The sequence below is a fragment of the Petromyzon marinus genome, chromosome 23, assembly GCF_048934315.1.
Source record: "Petromyzon marinus isolate PM22_M1 ecotype Great Lakes invasive population chromosome 23, UKy_Petmar_22M1.pri1.0, whole genome shotgun sequence".
Classification (NCBI taxonomy): domain Eukaryota; kingdom Metazoa; phylum Chordata; class Hyperoartia; order Petromyzontiformes; family Petromyzontidae; genus Petromyzon; species Petromyzon marinus.
In genome coordinates this window covers 18,459,051-18,475,605 of record NC_133689.1, presented here as the reverse complement: position 1 = coordinate 18,475,605, position 16,555 = coordinate 18,459,051, and the positions used below count along the sequence as shown (strand labels likewise).

Sequence of the window (16,555 nt, the reverse complement as noted above, 5' to 3'; positions counted from 1 at the left end):
ACCATCCACTCTCACCGCGACACCATCCACGCTCACTCCTACACCATCCACGCTCACCTTTACAACCTCCACGCTCGCCTTTACAACCTCCACGCTCACCCCCTACACCATCTTCGCTCACTCCTGCAACATCCACTCTCGCCCCTACAATATCCACGCTCACCCCTACACCAGCCACGCTCACCCCTACACCATCCACGCTCACTCCTACACCAGCCACTCTCACCTCTCCAACATCCATACTCACCCCGACACCATCCACTCTCACCGCGACACCATCCACTCTCACACCCCACTCCATCCTCGCCCCCTTCTTGGGTGTCTGTATATACATCTGGGGTTATGTGTTTCCTCTCTCTCGTAAATTTAGCTCTTCTGTACCTGATGATGACTGCTTGTGTTGCAACCGAAACGTCGTACGCTATTGTTATTTTATTATTTTTTATTTATACGTGACTTTACCGAAAAAAACAAAGAGTAATTCTTGCAGTCACGAAAGCTTCGAATCAAGTCATCCAGACTGTTTGATGCCACTCTTTTGGGGATCAACCAGGAGCACAGAATAAAGGTTTTATGAGCGATGACCTCCAAAAGTATAGTTGAATGTTGATTGTTTTATACATCTGAATGTGCGACAGGTCTTTCCAAGCATGGCCTACGACCATATCACCCTGAATGCGCCCGATCTCGTCTGATCTCGGAAACTAAGCAGGGTCGAGTCTGGTTAGTACTTGGATGGGAGACTGCCTGGGAATAGCAGGTGTTGTATGCTTTTGTTTACTTGGATCTGGATGGCTCGCTTTTTACACTTCGACTCATCCAGTGAGTGCACCTGCCAATTTCACGTCGATATGGTGTACTGCATTGGGATCAATATTTTCTTGTAAAATAATGTTTGATGCCACTCTTTTGGGGCTCAACCAGGAGCTCAGAAACAGGTCCCTGCAGGGTGGGCTGGTAGGACAAGTCTCTGCGCTGTCTATTACTGATTTTATACACCCAACAGCACGAGATTTCACTTCGTTAAAGTATTGAAAGGGGACGGACGGACGTACGGACACATTAATCTATTGCAGGCTGGTACACTCAGTTTACAACTTCGTTCCTACCAGTATAAAGGTTTTTTGAGCGATGACCTCCAGAAGTAAAGTTGAATGTTGATTGTTTTATACATCTGAATGTGCGACAGGTCTTTCCAAGCATGGCCTACGACCATATCACCCTGAATGCGCCCGATCTCGTCTGATCTCGGAAGCTAAGCACGGTCGAGTCTGGTTAGTACTTGGATAGGAGACTGCCTGGGAATACCAGGTGTTGTAGGCTTTTGTATATTTGGATCTGGATGGGTCGCTTTTTACACTTCCACTCATCCAGTGAGTGCACCTGCCAATTTCACATCGATATGGTGTACTGCATTGGGATCAATATTTTCTCGTAAAATACTGTTTGATACCACTCTTTCGAGGCTAAACCAGGAGCTCAGAATAAACGTTTTCATGAGCGATAACCTCCAGTAGTATAGTTGAATGTTGATTGTTTTATACATATGAGTGTTCGACAGGTCTCTGCAAGCACGGCCTACGTCCATATCACCCTGAATGCGCCCGAACTCGTCTGATCTCGGAAGCTAAGCAGGGTCGAGCCTGGTTAGTACTTGGATGCGAGACTGCCTGGGAATACCTGGTGTTGTAGGCTTTTGCATTGTTATATCTGGATGGGTCGCTTTTTACACTTCGACTCATCCAGACTGTTTGATGCCACTCTTTCGGGGCTCAACCAGGAGCTCAGAATATAAGTATTCATGAACGATGATTTCCAGAAATATAGTTGAACTTTAATTGTTTCATACATCTGAATGTGCGACAGGTGTGTGCAAGCATGGCCTACGACCATATCACCCTGAATGCGCCCAATCTTGTCTGATCTCGGAAGCTAAGCAGGGTCGAGCATGGTGAGTACTTGGATGGCAGACTGCCTAGGAACACCAGGTGTTGTAGGATTTTGTATTTTTGGATCTGGATGGGTCGCTTTTTACACTTCGACTCATCCAGTGAGTGCACGTGCCAATTTCACGTCGATATGGTGTACTGCATTGGGATCAATATTTTATCGTAAAATAATGTTTGATGCCACTCTTTCGGGGCTCAACCAGGAGCTCAGAATAAAGGTTTTATGAGCGATGACCTCCAGAAGTATAGTTGAATGTTGATTGTTTTATACATCTGAATGTGCGACAGGTCTTTCCAAGCATGGCCTACGACCATATCACCCTGAATGCGCCCGATCTCGTCTAATCTCGGAAGCTAAGCAGAGTCGAGCCTGGTTAGTACTTGGATGGGAGACTGCCTGGGAATACCAGGTGTTGTAGGCTTTTGCATTGTTGTATCTGGATGGGTCGCTTTTTACACTTCGACTCATCCAGTGAGTGCACCTGCCAATTTCACGTCGATATGGTGTACTGCATTGGGATCAATATTTTATTGTAAAATACTGTTTGATGCTACTCATTCGGGGCTAAACCAGGAGCTCAGAATAAACGTTTTCATGAGCGATGACGCCGACGTGTTCAGTGAGCACGATTCGGATGTGGGCCGGACTGACCTTGTTAAGCACCAAATTGGCACCGGTGCCGCCCAACCAATTAAACTCCCCACATACCGAGTGGGCGCGCCTGAACGGGCCCAGATTAAAGATGCCATCGTGGAAATGCTCCGAGATAACATAATCCAGCCCTCAGCTAGCCCCTGGTCTGCCCCGGTGGTACTGGTGATGAAAAAGGATGGGTCGACCCGGTTTTGTGTTGATTACCGAAAGTTGAACGCAGTCACTCTCGGCGATGCCTTCCCCATCCCCCGCATCGATGACACCTTTGACAGCCTCGCGGTGGCGCGGTATTTTTCCACCCTCGATCTAGCATCCGGGTACTGGCAGGTGGATATGGCGGAGGAGGATCGGCCAATGACTGCATTTACCAAACCGATGGGACTGTTTGAGTTTCGGATACTCCCGTTCGGACTCACTAATGTGCCTGCGACGTTCCAGTGGTTGATGGAGCTGGTGATGCGGGGCTTGCAGTGGGAACAGTGCCTAATTTACCTGGATGACGTGATAGTGTTCAGTATATCTCTGTCTGAGGACTGGTCCAGGTTATGAGAGGTGTTCCAGCGACTGCGAGCCGCCCATCTCAAACTCAAGCCACGTAAGTGTTATGTTGCGCAGCACAAGGTGGGGTACCTTGGACACCGAATCAGCGAGGCAGGGTTGCGCACCGATCCGGAGAAGGTACGCGCCATAGTGGAATGGCCATGGCCAAGGAACCTGATGGAGATCAGGTCATTCTTGGGGCTCGCCACCTATTATCATCGATTTGTAAAGGGATTCAGCGAGATTGCACGCCCCCTCACCCAACTCACTTCCCCTAAGAACCCTTATCAGTGGACGGAGGCCGCCTGACGGCCTTCACCACCCTCAAAGACCACCTCACCCATACCCCCACCCTGGCTTTCCCGGATTTTTCCACCGATTTGATTTTGGACACCGACGCCTGCAGCTATGAGCTGGGCGCGGTGTTGTCACAGGTGCAGGATGGGATGGAGCGGGCCATCGCATACGCCAGCTGGACCCTGAGCAGGGCCGAGCTGAACTATTGCGTGACCCGTCAGGAACTGTATGCCGTGATCTTCACATGTAAACAGTTCTGGCCGTATTTGTATGGCAGAAAATGTCGGGTGCGGAGTGACCATTATGCTCTGCAGCTCCATCTCACATTCAAGAAACCGCGGGGGCAGATGACCCGATGGCTGGCGCAGCTGCAGGAATACAACCTGCAGATCGAGTACCGGGCTGGGCGGATGCACGAAAATGTGGACACCTTGTCGAGGCAGCCCATGGTGTGCGCCGAGACGAGGGCGGAGGAGGCCTGCCCATGCCTCATGGGGGACGCTGCCAACAGGCAACGCCCCCCCGGGAGCGCACTGAGACCCCCCTCTCACGAGAGAGAGTGCAGTATGCGCCGCGGAGACCCCTACAGAAGGAGCCGACGGACTGCCCCACCCTGACCGGGCGGATCCAAGAGGACGTCAGCTGCGCCTTCCCGGGCCTGGACGACGAGCAGTTGAGACAGACCCAGCAACGGGACCCGGATCTGGCGGCAGTGGAAGCGGCCCTGCGGGAAAAGAAGAGCACCCTACCAGGACCCTGGAGTGGTTTGTATGCCCGGTTGTGTGTGCAGAACGGGGTGGTAAGAGGGTGCATCTGTGTTCCCGCCCAGGTGCGACCCCAGCTGCTATGGCTGGTGCATGACCACCTGCTCGGGGGCCATGATGGGGAACGGCGCACTAGGGAGACCCTGCGTCGCCAATATCTCTGGCCCAAATTGGCGCAAGATGTGGCCGCCTGGGTACAGGGCTGCCGCGCGTGTCAGCAATGTGGGCCGAAAGCGGCGCAATATCAGGTACCCCTGAGGCCGTTCCGCGTCAGTCGGACAAACCAGCTGGTTGGGATCGACCTACAGGGGCCATTTCCGCGATCCCACCGGTGGAGTATTTCGCACGCTATCCCGTGGCGGTGGCCATCCCCGATAAGACGGCCCTTGTGGTGGCCTGGGCATTCGTGGAGCACTACGTACTTAAGCACGGGATCTCCGAATGGGTCATTACCGAGCAAGGTAGTGAGTTCGAGGCAGAGCTGTTTCAGGTGCTGTGCCGCGAGTTCGGAATCCAGAAGGACCGAACCACGGCGTACCACCCCCAGGTGAACGGTATGGTGGAGCGTATGAACCAGACCTTAGCTGGGAAGCTCAAATGCATGGTGGCCGCAACTCAGCAGGACTGGGACGAACACCTCCCCTATGCCCTGTTCTCCTACACCACCACAGTACACACGTCTACGGGACAGACCCTGTTCCTAATGATGTGTGGCCGTGAGTCTCGTCTACCTGCAGATCTGCTGTTCGGCGTTCCCCCACTGCAACGGGATGAGGGGAGCCGCCCCGTGGAGCACCTGATGGAGACTCTGCGAGGGGCCCGGGGCCGGGCCTACCCACAAGGAGAGGCCGCGCATCGGCACCAAGAGCAGGGCGCCCGGCCCCTTATGGAGCCCCCCTTCTACTCGGCGGGCTCTAACGTGTGGCTATACACCCCTCGTGTCGGGGCTGGACAGCTGGGGAAACTGACCACCTACTGGCGCGGACCCTGGACCGTGGGGCGGCAGATCTCCCCCTGGACGGTGCTGATTCAGGGCGGAGACAGGGGCCGAGAGATGGTGGTCAACGTCCGCCAATTAAAACCATGGAAGGCAGCCCCAGCAAGGGAGAACCCCGCAGTTTGGGTACCCCGAAATCCCGGGGTCCCAACACCCTCCATGCTCGGCCCCGAGGGGTCACGGCCCAGGCCGGGGGGGGCGGGGACGATGGCACCTAAACCCTGCTGCCTCTGAGTTTGTTCCCCAGCCCACAGGTGCCGAGGGACGAGAGGAGCCATTGGAATGGAGGAAGAGACCGCCGCTAAAAGCCCAAAAGACGGAGCCACCACCCCCGAGGCCAGCCACGAGGGCCGGGCGAGTCCCGCGGACCCCGCGGCGCTACCTCGTGGGGGCAACCCAGGCGAGATGCTCCAGTCAACCCGGGACGGAGACTGGCACCTCGGCGGGCTATGTGGTGCCATAGCAGCGAAGCCACTCCGTCGGAGCCATGCCTGCAACGCCACCACGGGAGAGCGTGCAGGCCGAAGCTGCTTCTCCCTCACCATCCCCAAAATGAGCACACACAACACACACACCCCCCACGTAGGACCTCGTGGGGAAGTCACCTGGCCTCCAGGTTTTCACCCAGGGGCCTTCTTCGTAGGGACATCCCTCACGGTTTCCTGGGGCCAGGGAATTGTCCGACTTCCCCCAGGTTGAATTACACCACAGAGCCGTGAATTGACGTGCAATTGCATGCTCACGACAAGGCTACTCAGTCACCGCGGTTAGGTCCACACGAGCACCAGGGGAAGCATCCGATTGGCCGGCAAAGTACGCTTGCACGCCGTGGCCAATGGCAACGGCCCAACGGCGGCCCCTGTTGATGGGTAGAGAGGGAAGCGGACGTCTGTGAAGGCACCGAGGTGGGCGCACCAATGGCGGTGGGGTATCGCGGCTTAGCCGGGCAGACCTTTGATGTAGAGAGGGATAAAATGGGAGAGGAGAGCGACGATGGGGGTTCGCGTTCTCCTCAAATGAGCGATCGGAGCAGTCAGCTTGCCGGCCACTGGGTCGTCCGTGGGACGAGTATCAGCGAAGCCAGGCCCCGCTCCCCGCAAGAACCTCGTGCAGCCTCGTCTCTCCGCGACGGCCCACGCATCGGAGGCGAAATGTGAGTACGAAAGCGAGAGTGGGGAGTTTCACTCCAAGGGGACGAGGTAGATCAGGTTTAGACCATCGAGAGATAGGTTAAACCTGCCCTGCTGACCCGGACTGACTTGGGTAATAGTAGCCCACAGACACGCCAGGAATAAATCGTCAGTGATCAACAAACCTTGTGTGGTTTCTGCGAGTGTGGAACGGGCACATGGTGGTGTGAGTCCGCTCGTCGTGGTACGGGGATTTGCACGTGGGTAACTCTGTTGAGGCGGCCATTGTGTGCGGGCCCGACCGGGGTTCCTGCGTCGTACCCTGTGTTTGTGCGCGAGTGTGTATTTACCCACGTGTTTGCGCTCGCCCCTGCGCGTAGCTCGTGATTAGCGTGTGTGTGTGGCGAGCGGCGGCGGACTCGTACAGGGGCACGTGAGGTTACTCATCCGCCCTTGTGTTTAACGTGTGCGTCAGGTAGACAGGCGGCGTACACGCAAAATTATCCATACTGCCTTTGTTTAGCCTGTGCCCGCGGTGAGCGACGGTGGACTCGCCTGGGTACACGTGGGATTATCCCTACAGCCCTTTAAACAATCTCCATTGCCCGCCCTCGGTGGCAACGCGTGTGCGAAGGACGTAATTGCCCTCTGACCCCCGGTTCAGCGCGTGAGAGTGGTGCGTGGGGTTGTGTGAACGGATACGTCGCGTTTGAGTGGCTGAGAAGCGACAGATTGATTCCAGGCAGCCATGCGCCAGCCCCGAGCTATGCCCCCCAAACAGAACCTGCGGACCCGAGGGGCTCCGGCGCGAGGAGAGGAGCTGGGGAGCAGTAGCCCTCTCCCCACGAGTGAGCAGTTGGATAGCGGTGGCTCTCACATGAGCGAGGAGTCCGGAACCTGCAGCTCTCCCGAGATCAACCCTCCCCCGGAGGGGGAGCCAGGGGCCCACGTCCCTCACAATATCGCGTCCCTCCTGCGTTCTCTGCGGCTGTGCCGATCTGATTATAGAGTGCTTTGGGAAGGGTAATTGCCCGAAACGTGTTTTGATGTTGCGCGCCAGTTCCTCGTGAGAGTGGACCGGGCTCTTATTCTCGTAGAATCGCAGCCACGCGCTCTGCTCGGGAGTCGCGAGCGACGCGCGGTTGCGTGAGGCGCTGTCTGCTGCTACTGCAGCAGCTGCAGTAGCCGAGGAGGGCTCTGTCTCAACCGAGAAAGCGGTGATATAGAGGATGTGTCACCCATCCTCACACACTCGCACAACACAAACAGCACGCATACCTTCCGCACTCGACATCACGCATGCCTAACGCATCAAGGGTCGGAGGTCAGGGATCACCACGTCACGCACGCGGCACGCTCGGGCGGGGAAGAGAGATCGGGGTGTGAGCACGACGTGCACGAAACGCAATCCGATGAGTGAGTGGTTGACACTCGGATCGGATTGGTGCGGAGAGCGGATCGGGAAAGAGCGAGAAGTGGGAGAAAGGTAATTGGTGGAGAAGAGGTTTCAAAGTGACTGAAAAACGTGGAACTGGGTTGGTTTGATGATGAGTGTTGCTGTAATGTACGAGCGGTGACAACGAAATAAATAAGTTGAAGTACACCAGCCCGAGTCTCCTTTTCAATGTGTCCTCGTCGTCCTCACCATGTCTGGACGTGGCAAGACCGGTGGTTAATCTCGAGCCAAGGCAAAGTCCCGTGCAGCACACTCGCACGAATATTTTCATAACCAAACGCTCTCAGCATTGAGCGTTTGGTTACAAAAACATGTTTTCTGTCGGTAGGTTTTCGCAGTGCATAGTTGTGTACCAAAACGATTTCAGAGTCATGGTTTTGAACAACCATGCAGTAAAATCTATTTCATTCGTGGTGGTCTCAACAAAGAGCATATTCTATACACGATATTTGAATGTTGCGATAATTTTCACCCGAATTATGGGGAAGTGAAATCCAAACAATGGAAAGAGGTTTTACATCTGACACTTGTTATGACCTCGTTATTACATCTTAAAAAATGTGCAGTTTCAAAGATTAACATCTTATTTAGATGATGTATACTGAATGGTGCCAAAACAACCACTGCACGGTCTCTCGTGGTTTTAATCGAGTATCTTTTTTTGGAAGGGTATTTTCTTGAGAAAGGAGCAGCGCTTAAGGACACCAAAGCAGCTCATAGCCACTTGACTTTGATGCGGCATTCTGCAATGATACAAACCACGAGCGTCGAGTTTGTTATGAAAACGGCTTCCCCATCGAGTCCTTTGCAAGCTGACGACCCCAATCAACACGCTCCCTTAGCATCACGTCACGACTCCACTGACCAATGAGAGCGCGCTCTGCGCCAGAGATCTCTGATCTCCAGGTTCGCAGCGCGCTAACCGTTGCACCACCGCTCCCCACACTTTCACAAACAAAGACAAAGATCCCCCGTGTAGCCTTAACAGAATGTTGGGGCAGGTACTGTTAGCGACTACCTATGAAGAACGGCACGGTACACGAGGGCATAAGTGACCAACACCATCCCCGGCCGCATTTGTCTCCCTAGTCGTGATGTTTACACAACGTGTTGATTTCAGGCTGAATTAGCGAGGCCAATAACCGATTCAGACAATCGTCACTTGTCTTTGCCGTGAGCGGGAATCGAACTGATTGGCCGGCTTCGTGGCGAAGTGCGTTAATCACAACACTACCGCTCCCCACATTCACCAGCTCACACAAAGACACAGATCCCGCAGCACCTACCCCCCAACAGCCCTAACAGATTATTAGGGCAGGTGCTGTGAGCAAGCACCTGTGAAGGCCAGCACGGCTTGGCGAATGGGTTATTGTATGCTTGAGAACTTGAGAGGGTGGGTGGGTGGTTTGTGAGTTATTGATTGGATTTCTCCAGTATAAATACATATTCTAATTAATTTGTACGTAGGTATCTTAAATAAATATTCGGACAATGGAACATCTATTTACATTCGTATTCACGCGTTGTTATACGAAGTGTATTTGTTGGGGTGTGTGTGTGCACCTTCTACCAACAGTCTGTTCAGAAGGGTGCGCGAGGCGCGTGTGAGTGGTTCGTGTGCTGGGTTCCTCTCTGATTCGTGTACCAAGGAGCACGTGACTCGCCGTGGCGTCACCCAAATCGCCAGTTGCCTCGCAACGAGTTGTCCGACGCGCCGTCACGAGGCCCTAACCGATGTCACGTGGTCCTAACTGCCATATTGAGCAGAGGCGTTGAGCAGAGAGCTGCGTTCTTGCGTTGCTCAATATTTCCAAATGATGACCTCATACGAGAATATTGCACGAAAAGATATTGACATGGTGAGTGGAGCGAGTGTTGCTGTGTGTGTGTGTAGATTCCTGTGTGGGGAGTAGGCAGGGCTGTTGTGTCGCTAGAGGAGTAGCGCGAATTTATATTCCACGGTGGTTGGTATTTAGTGAAAAAGTCATGGGCCTCCTCTTTGTCTACTCAGACTCAAAACGATTACAGTATCTGATTCAACGTGTTAAAACATCACCTATGTAAAGAGCCCCCGTTGAAAACATCAGCATAGGGGAGACAAAGGTGGCCAGGCGTGGTGTGCCGTGCTGCTCTTCAGCACAGCACTGGTCCAAGGCTGCCAGGGGGATCTTCGTCTCTGTAGCTGTATATGAGGAGCATGCTTAGCGGCACGCTTCACGATTTTCTTCCTCCGCCTCCCCCCCGTTCCCTCCCTTTCGACTCCGGATTCTGAGAAGCCTGCGAAGTCCCCCTCCACAGCCGCTTGGGCCGAAGTGGTCGCAGACTACGAGGCGAACCAAGGTACTGAACATCTTTGAAAACGAGCTGTATAGTTCATCGTATTCCTCCAGTATGAATATAGATTGAGATTCTGATTCTGACTAGGGGCAGGTGCTCATAGCAAGTACCAATCAGCACCACCACTCACTTTCCTCAAATAGCTTTGACGTGCCCGTCCTTGATCGATAGTAAACAATAATTTAATACCGACGATGAGTACATCAATGTGCGTGTCTCTTTGGCCTGTGGCCACATCTGCCAGAAGCACTTATGTGTAAATTTGCCTCTTTGGTTTTCCTTCTAAAGAACGTGACGAGTTGCTATCTATTTAACAAGTAATTAAGTCATAAGGATAGTCTCGGTAACGATAAATAAGTAAATCAATGATAAACGAGCGCTAAGTAAACAAGTAAAGTCTTTATTATAGCGATGTCGGTGGGCAACAACAAACCCGGGTAGCCATGGCAACGGCCTCCCCGCTCCAACTGTCGCCAACGGTCCAGGCCTCGAGCCCCGCCCTCTGGTGACGTCACTGCCACGGCCTATGTGGCCCCGCCCCCGTCTTCTGCAGGCTCCGCCCCCATCGTAGAACACTACAATTATAATCTTAGCTCTTTCGGTAAAGTCACGTTGAAGGGAAACAATAAAATAATAAAATATATATAAAACAATAAAAATTCTCACGACGTTTCGACCGTTTGTGTTATGTTCCCTTCAATGTGACTTTACCGAAAGTGCTAAGAATATGAATTACTGCAGTCACGAAAGCTTTAAATCAAAATTTACACTACAATTACATTGATATAAAATATAATTAGTATATAATTACAATAAAAACATCGATGACATGGCCGTCTAGATGCGTTGCCTAGCCAAGGTCACCCTCGCAATGATGTATTTGGGACGTACATATTCCAAGGTCCGTGTGCTCCTCCCACAAGCTTTCCATGCAATTCTAAGGGTGCAGCCGACGTTTAAGTACAATGATCATAGAATGTTGACGTGGATGACTGAATGACGAATGTGAGTACTTGCATGATGATAATTAAGGGTACGGTCCAGGTACTGCCCAGTGCTGATGACATCCCCCTACTGTGCCCTAGGTCTCACTCATCCCCCAGAATCCTGTGAAGGAGCGGAGTCAACAGAGTACCACCACCTCCTCCACGACGCCTGCCTCCTGACAGCCGAGAATCCCCTGCTGGGATATGAACAGCTGTGCAGCTGCTGTTGCTGCCTGGGCCTGTGCGGGCCTCAGTTATCTCAGGTCGACCCTGCGCCAGTTCCTACAGTCGGGTTCTGGGAGGCGGCGGCTGTTAAGGACATCTGGCTCGAGATGGAAGCAGCCAAGAAGTCACCTCAACGACGCCGGCAGAAAAAAGCAGCTGGACCCAACAGCAGCAGCTGCTTGGCTCGTCCCACAAAGCGTCCCCGAGCTCCGGTGGGGGTGATGACGCGGGCCCAGAGGACTTGCCCCTCCTTCGTGGCCGAGGAGCAGGGCTACGAAGTGGGAGGCCACCTGAGAGTCAACCTCTCATATTATAATGACTTTTGCGGGAGGCCTTCACTCAGCAAGAAGAGGCGCTGCCACGGGGAGAAGATTTTCGTCTGAAAATCTTCTCCCCGCCTCCCCTCCATCCTGCCCGACCATCTCACCCCCCACCATCACTCTCCAAACCACCCTCCACCATCACCATCCACTCACCCCCCACCTTCACAGTAAGCCCCAACCCCCATCATCACTATTCGGTGTGCCCTCCACCATCACTATCCGCCCCAAACCCCACAATCACCATCCAACCAGCCCCGCAACATCACTATCCACCCATCCCCCACCATCACAATCTGCCCCATCCACCACCATCAACGAACGCCTCATCCCCACTATCCCCCCCCACCACCATTACTATACACCCATCCCCCCACCATCACGATCTGCCCGACCAACTACAATCACTATTAGCCCCACCCCTTACCAATACAATCCGCCTCACCCTTCCCCATCACGATCCGCCTCACTCCTCACCATCACTATCCGCCCCCCCCCCCCTAACATCACTATTCACCACCCCTCACCATCACTATCCAACCCAGCCACTACCATCACAATCCGCCCGACCCCCTACCATCACTATCCGCCCCAAACCCCACAATCACTATCCAACAAACGCCGCAACATCACGATCCACCCAACCCCCCAACATCACAATCTGCCCCACCCACCGTCATTACTATACGCCCATCCCACCGCCATCACGATCTGCCCCACCCACCACAATCACTATTAACCCCACCCCTTACCATTCCTATCCGCCTCACCCTTCACCATCACTACCCTCCTCAATCTCCCCCATCACAATCCACCCACCCCTCACCATCACTATCCACCTGAACCTGCACCATCACGATCCGCCACACGCCCAAATATTACTATATGCCCATCCCCCCCACCATCACTATCTTCCCCACCCACAACAATCGCTTTTCGCCCCACCCCTTACCATCACTATCCAACCCATCCTCGACAAAGACCAAGAAAACGAATCCAAGATGGCCGCCTGAGGCGCGCGTGCGCTCCCGGGGCGTTCCCGGGCCGCACTCCGAGCAGGGGCTGGTGGGGCCGTTTGTGAGGGGCCGAGGGAGCCGACAGAAGGATCCGATGGAGCCGAGGGGGCCGGGGGGGGGGGCGACGGGGGTGGGGGGGGGGCGACGGAGCCGGGGGGGGGGCGACGGAGCCGGGGGGGGGGCGACGGAGCCGGGGGGGGGGCGACGGAGCCGGGGGGGGCGACGGAGCCGGGGGGGGGCGACGGAGCCGGGGGGGGGGCGAAGGAGCCGGGGGGGGGGGCGACGGAGCCGGGGGGGGCGACGGAGCCGGGGGGGGGCGACGGAGCCAGGGGGGGGCGACGGAGCCAAGGGAGGGCCGATGGAGCTGGGGGAGGGGGGCGACGGAGCCGGAGGGGGGGGCAACGCGCGAGCAGAGGGAGCCGACACTGACTTTCTCATACATCATACACTGACTCCCTCACACATCATGCACTGACTCGCTCATCATGCGCTTACTCACTCACACATCATACACTCGCACAACCACTGACCCATTCACTCATCATACACAGGTTCACTCATCGTGTGCTGGCTCACTAGCACATTATTCACTCACTCACACTGCCACTGACTCACTCACACATCATACACTGACTCACTCATCATGCGCTGACTAACACATTGTGCGCTGACTCACACATCATACACTCACGCTGCTGCTGACTCACTCACACATCATACACTGACTCGCACATCATACACTGACTCACTCATCATGTGCTGACTAACACATCGTATGCTGACTCACACATCATACACTCACTCAACCTAATACGGACTCAACCATCATACAGTGACTCGCACATCATACACTCACTCACGCTGCTGCTGACTCACTCACACATCATACACTGGGAGTGTCGTGCTGCCAGTTATGGCTGCAGGTTTTTGTCGTCAGTGTTATGTATATCGTTTATTGTTAAATTTAAAATTACAGTTCCTAAGATTACTGTTGTTACATTGTTTTTTATAGCTTTTTTTGGTGATTTAAAAACATATGGTTAATCTAAATTGTCTTATAGTTCATATTCTTAGCTCTTTCGGTAAAGTCACGTTGAAGGGAAACAACAAAATAATAAAATATATATAAACAATCAAAATCAAAATTTGTCTTATAGTTGTTGTTGTTGGCTTGCACCACATTGTGATTTTTGCACACAGCGTTTTAATACGTTTTTTGTGTGTGTGGAATATGTCCTGGTTTATTCCAGGATGTTTCTGTTGCGCGTCGTCGCTTTGGGATGTTCTGTATTCATATTTTGTTGGTTGCGGTTGCACCCGACTTAAGAGCCGCATGGCTCACAGGGCTATACCTAAATAAATGAAACTTGAAACTTGAAACACCATCACTATCCGCATAACTCTCCACCATCACTATACTCCTCATCCTCAACCAACACGATCCTCCTCACCCCACACCATTACGATGTGCCCCACTCCCCACCACCCTCCACCCCACCACCCCACCACCCCACCACCCTCCACCCCACCACCCTCCACCCCACCACCCACCACCCCACCACCCACCACCACACCACCCTCCACCCCACCACCCTCCACCCCTCCACCCCACCACCCTCCACCCCTCCACCCTCCACCCCACCACCCTCCACCACACCACCCTCCACCCCGCCACACCACCCTCCACCCCACTTCGCCACACCACCCTCCACCCGACCCTGCCACACCACCCTCCACCCCACCCCGCCTCACCACCCTCCACCCCACCACACCACCCTCCACCCCCCGCCACACCTGTTGTATATGCCCCCCTTTCCATCTTAATATTAACAAGTAATTTTTCAATACATATAGATACATATTTCTATTGTTTCTTTTAATTTTAATAATGAATAAAAACACCAAACCAGGCCTCAGCATGGCATGTGGAGGTCATATTTACCTTGACCCACTAACACGATTTTGACGTTCAGAGCCCTCCCAGGGTCAGAGGGAGCAGATAGAGAGCCGAGCGCAGCGGATTGCAAGGGGCTGACGTAAACACAAAGCCAGGGTCACTGGGAGGTTGCGTTAGCCTAGATCTAGTTAAGTCAAAAAAGCTAATTGGTTCTGCATTACTATTAAAGTAACTTAAAGTCGGAATTTAACGACAGGGTAGGCTAAAGTTATTGATCTTCATACCCACTTCAATTGAACCCTGCCACAAGCTACGTCAATGTAACCATCACCCGTCTATTAATTTAATATGAAATGTATATACATATTTTAATAATTTCTATACGACTTGACCCGAAGCCTAACACTCAGGTTTTCCTAAGTCAACATGAATGCTCTAATCCACCCATACGCAAATAATAAGCCGGGTTAAAGTAAGAGTAGAGAGGAAAAGAAATGCAAGCGCACAGCAAAACTGCAACGTAAGCAAAGGGCGATGTTAAACCCAGGGTCGGAGAGAAAGGAAGATCCCGGCCGTCTTTGTATCCCCGCAGCGCGGGGTAGGAGTGTGTATACGCTCGGGGAAACACGAGTCAAACACCACAACGGGAAGCTGACCCAGACCTTGGACTAATACAGAATCATAACTGTGGAACTCTGATGAAGTGAAATGTTAACTTAAAACTTTTTAACCATTTCTCTGTGCGTCGGTGAAAGTCGGAGGGAATATCAGCCCTCCCTCCAGGTTGTGCACCCAGACAGAGAAGCGCCTTCAAGACAATTGATAACATTTGATTGTTTTACTTGTGGGTTTTATGGTAGGAGTATTACAACGGAATATACCGTGGGTGATGCACAAGGACACACACTGACACACGTACGGACACACACACGGACGCAGATACATACGGACAAATCCTGACACAGCAAAAATCGAAAGAAACCCCGCCTTGTGGGCAGGATCCGAGTGAAGGGATTTTTGGGCATAAAAAGAGGAACTCGGAGGAGCAACTTACCAGAGTTAGACCGGGGGGGGGGGGGGGGGGGTCGGCTCACCAGAGTTCGACCGGGGGGTCGACTCTCGGGAGACAGTTCGACTCGGAGGAGCAACTCGGAAGAGTTCGACCAGGGGGGTCGGAACTCGGGGACTTCGACTCGGAGGAGGTCGGAACGCGGGGAGTTCGACCAGCGAGTCGGTTCAGGAGCAGTTCCAATCGGGAACGAGAGCAACAGGTCGCCAGCCGGCGAGCTGCAGAGCAGGGGGCGGCGAGCAGAAGCCAAAGTGGCCCCGTCGCTACCCACTGACGTTGGCAAGACTCGCAGGGTAGTGAGGCGTCACCTAGTGCGATTTCCAAGAGCTGAAAGACAGAGCATTGCTGAAAGTTTAATTTACATTGAGTCCAGCTGCAGATCGACCGATGCACCAAGCAAGAGCTTCTGCAAACCAGAGCAAGAGTACGTGCGACTGGAGTCATCCAGCAGTGGAGAAAAACCTGCTGTTAGAGAACCAGTACGAGCGCGTGCGACCTGAGTCATCCAGCAGCGGAGAGAAACCTGCTTTCAGCAAACCAGCAGCGAGTACGTTCGAGTTCTCCACACAGAGAGAGAGAGGGAGCGTGTCGATGCAGATCATCCAACAGCGGAGAGAAACTGCTGTCAGCGAACCAGCACGAGCGTGATCGCGCAGCTCATCCAGCAGTGGAGAGAGGTGTCCACTGAGTAGAACTGAGAGCGATCAAGCAACTCTCCCCCGTGGACAGAGGCTAGCTGCTGCGTGGAGGAGGGCGGCGATACGTATGATGCACTCCCACACACCTCACCGCTCTAAAGGGAGCGAGGCTACTTCTCCTACAAGCGATGCCAACTTCAGCGTATGGCAACACAAATAATTAATTCCAAACACTGACTATTCAAAACAATTCATATCACTCAAACCTACACGGGTCCT

The 16,555-nt window shown here is 53.4% G+C and overlaps 4 non-coding genes and 1 pseudogene across 4 annotated transcripts; all 5 read left to right on the top strand.

Annotated features, from left to right (window-relative positions):
- The first annotated feature begins 653 nt into the window (after positions 1-653).
- On the top strand, positions 654-772 carry LOC142927774 (5S ribosomal RNA). Its single transcript, XR_012944698.1, has one exon. It is a non-coding gene; the product is annotated as a 5S ribosomal RNA (ribosomal RNA).
- A 432-nt stretch (positions 773-1,204) lies between these two features.
- LOC142925848 (5S ribosomal RNA) lies at positions 1,205-1,323 on the top strand. The gene has a single exon (XR_012942771.1). It is a non-coding gene; the product is annotated as a 5S ribosomal RNA (ribosomal RNA).
- Positions 1,324-1,576: 253 nt separating this feature from the next.
- LOC142927389 (5S ribosomal RNA) lies at positions 1,577-1,695 on the top strand. Its single transcript, XR_012944314.1, has one exon. It is a non-coding gene; the product is annotated as a 5S ribosomal RNA (ribosomal RNA).
- A 186-nt stretch (positions 1,696-1,881) lies between these two features.
- Positions 1,882-2,000, top strand: LOC142928572 (5S ribosomal RNA; annotated as a pseudogene).
- A 252-nt stretch (positions 2,001-2,252) lies between these two features.
- On the top strand, positions 2,253-2,371 carry LOC142926711 (5S ribosomal RNA). The gene has a single exon (XR_012943635.1). It is a non-coding gene; the product is annotated as a 5S ribosomal RNA (ribosomal RNA).
- The last annotated feature ends 14,184 nt before the right edge of the window (positions 2,372-16,555 follow it).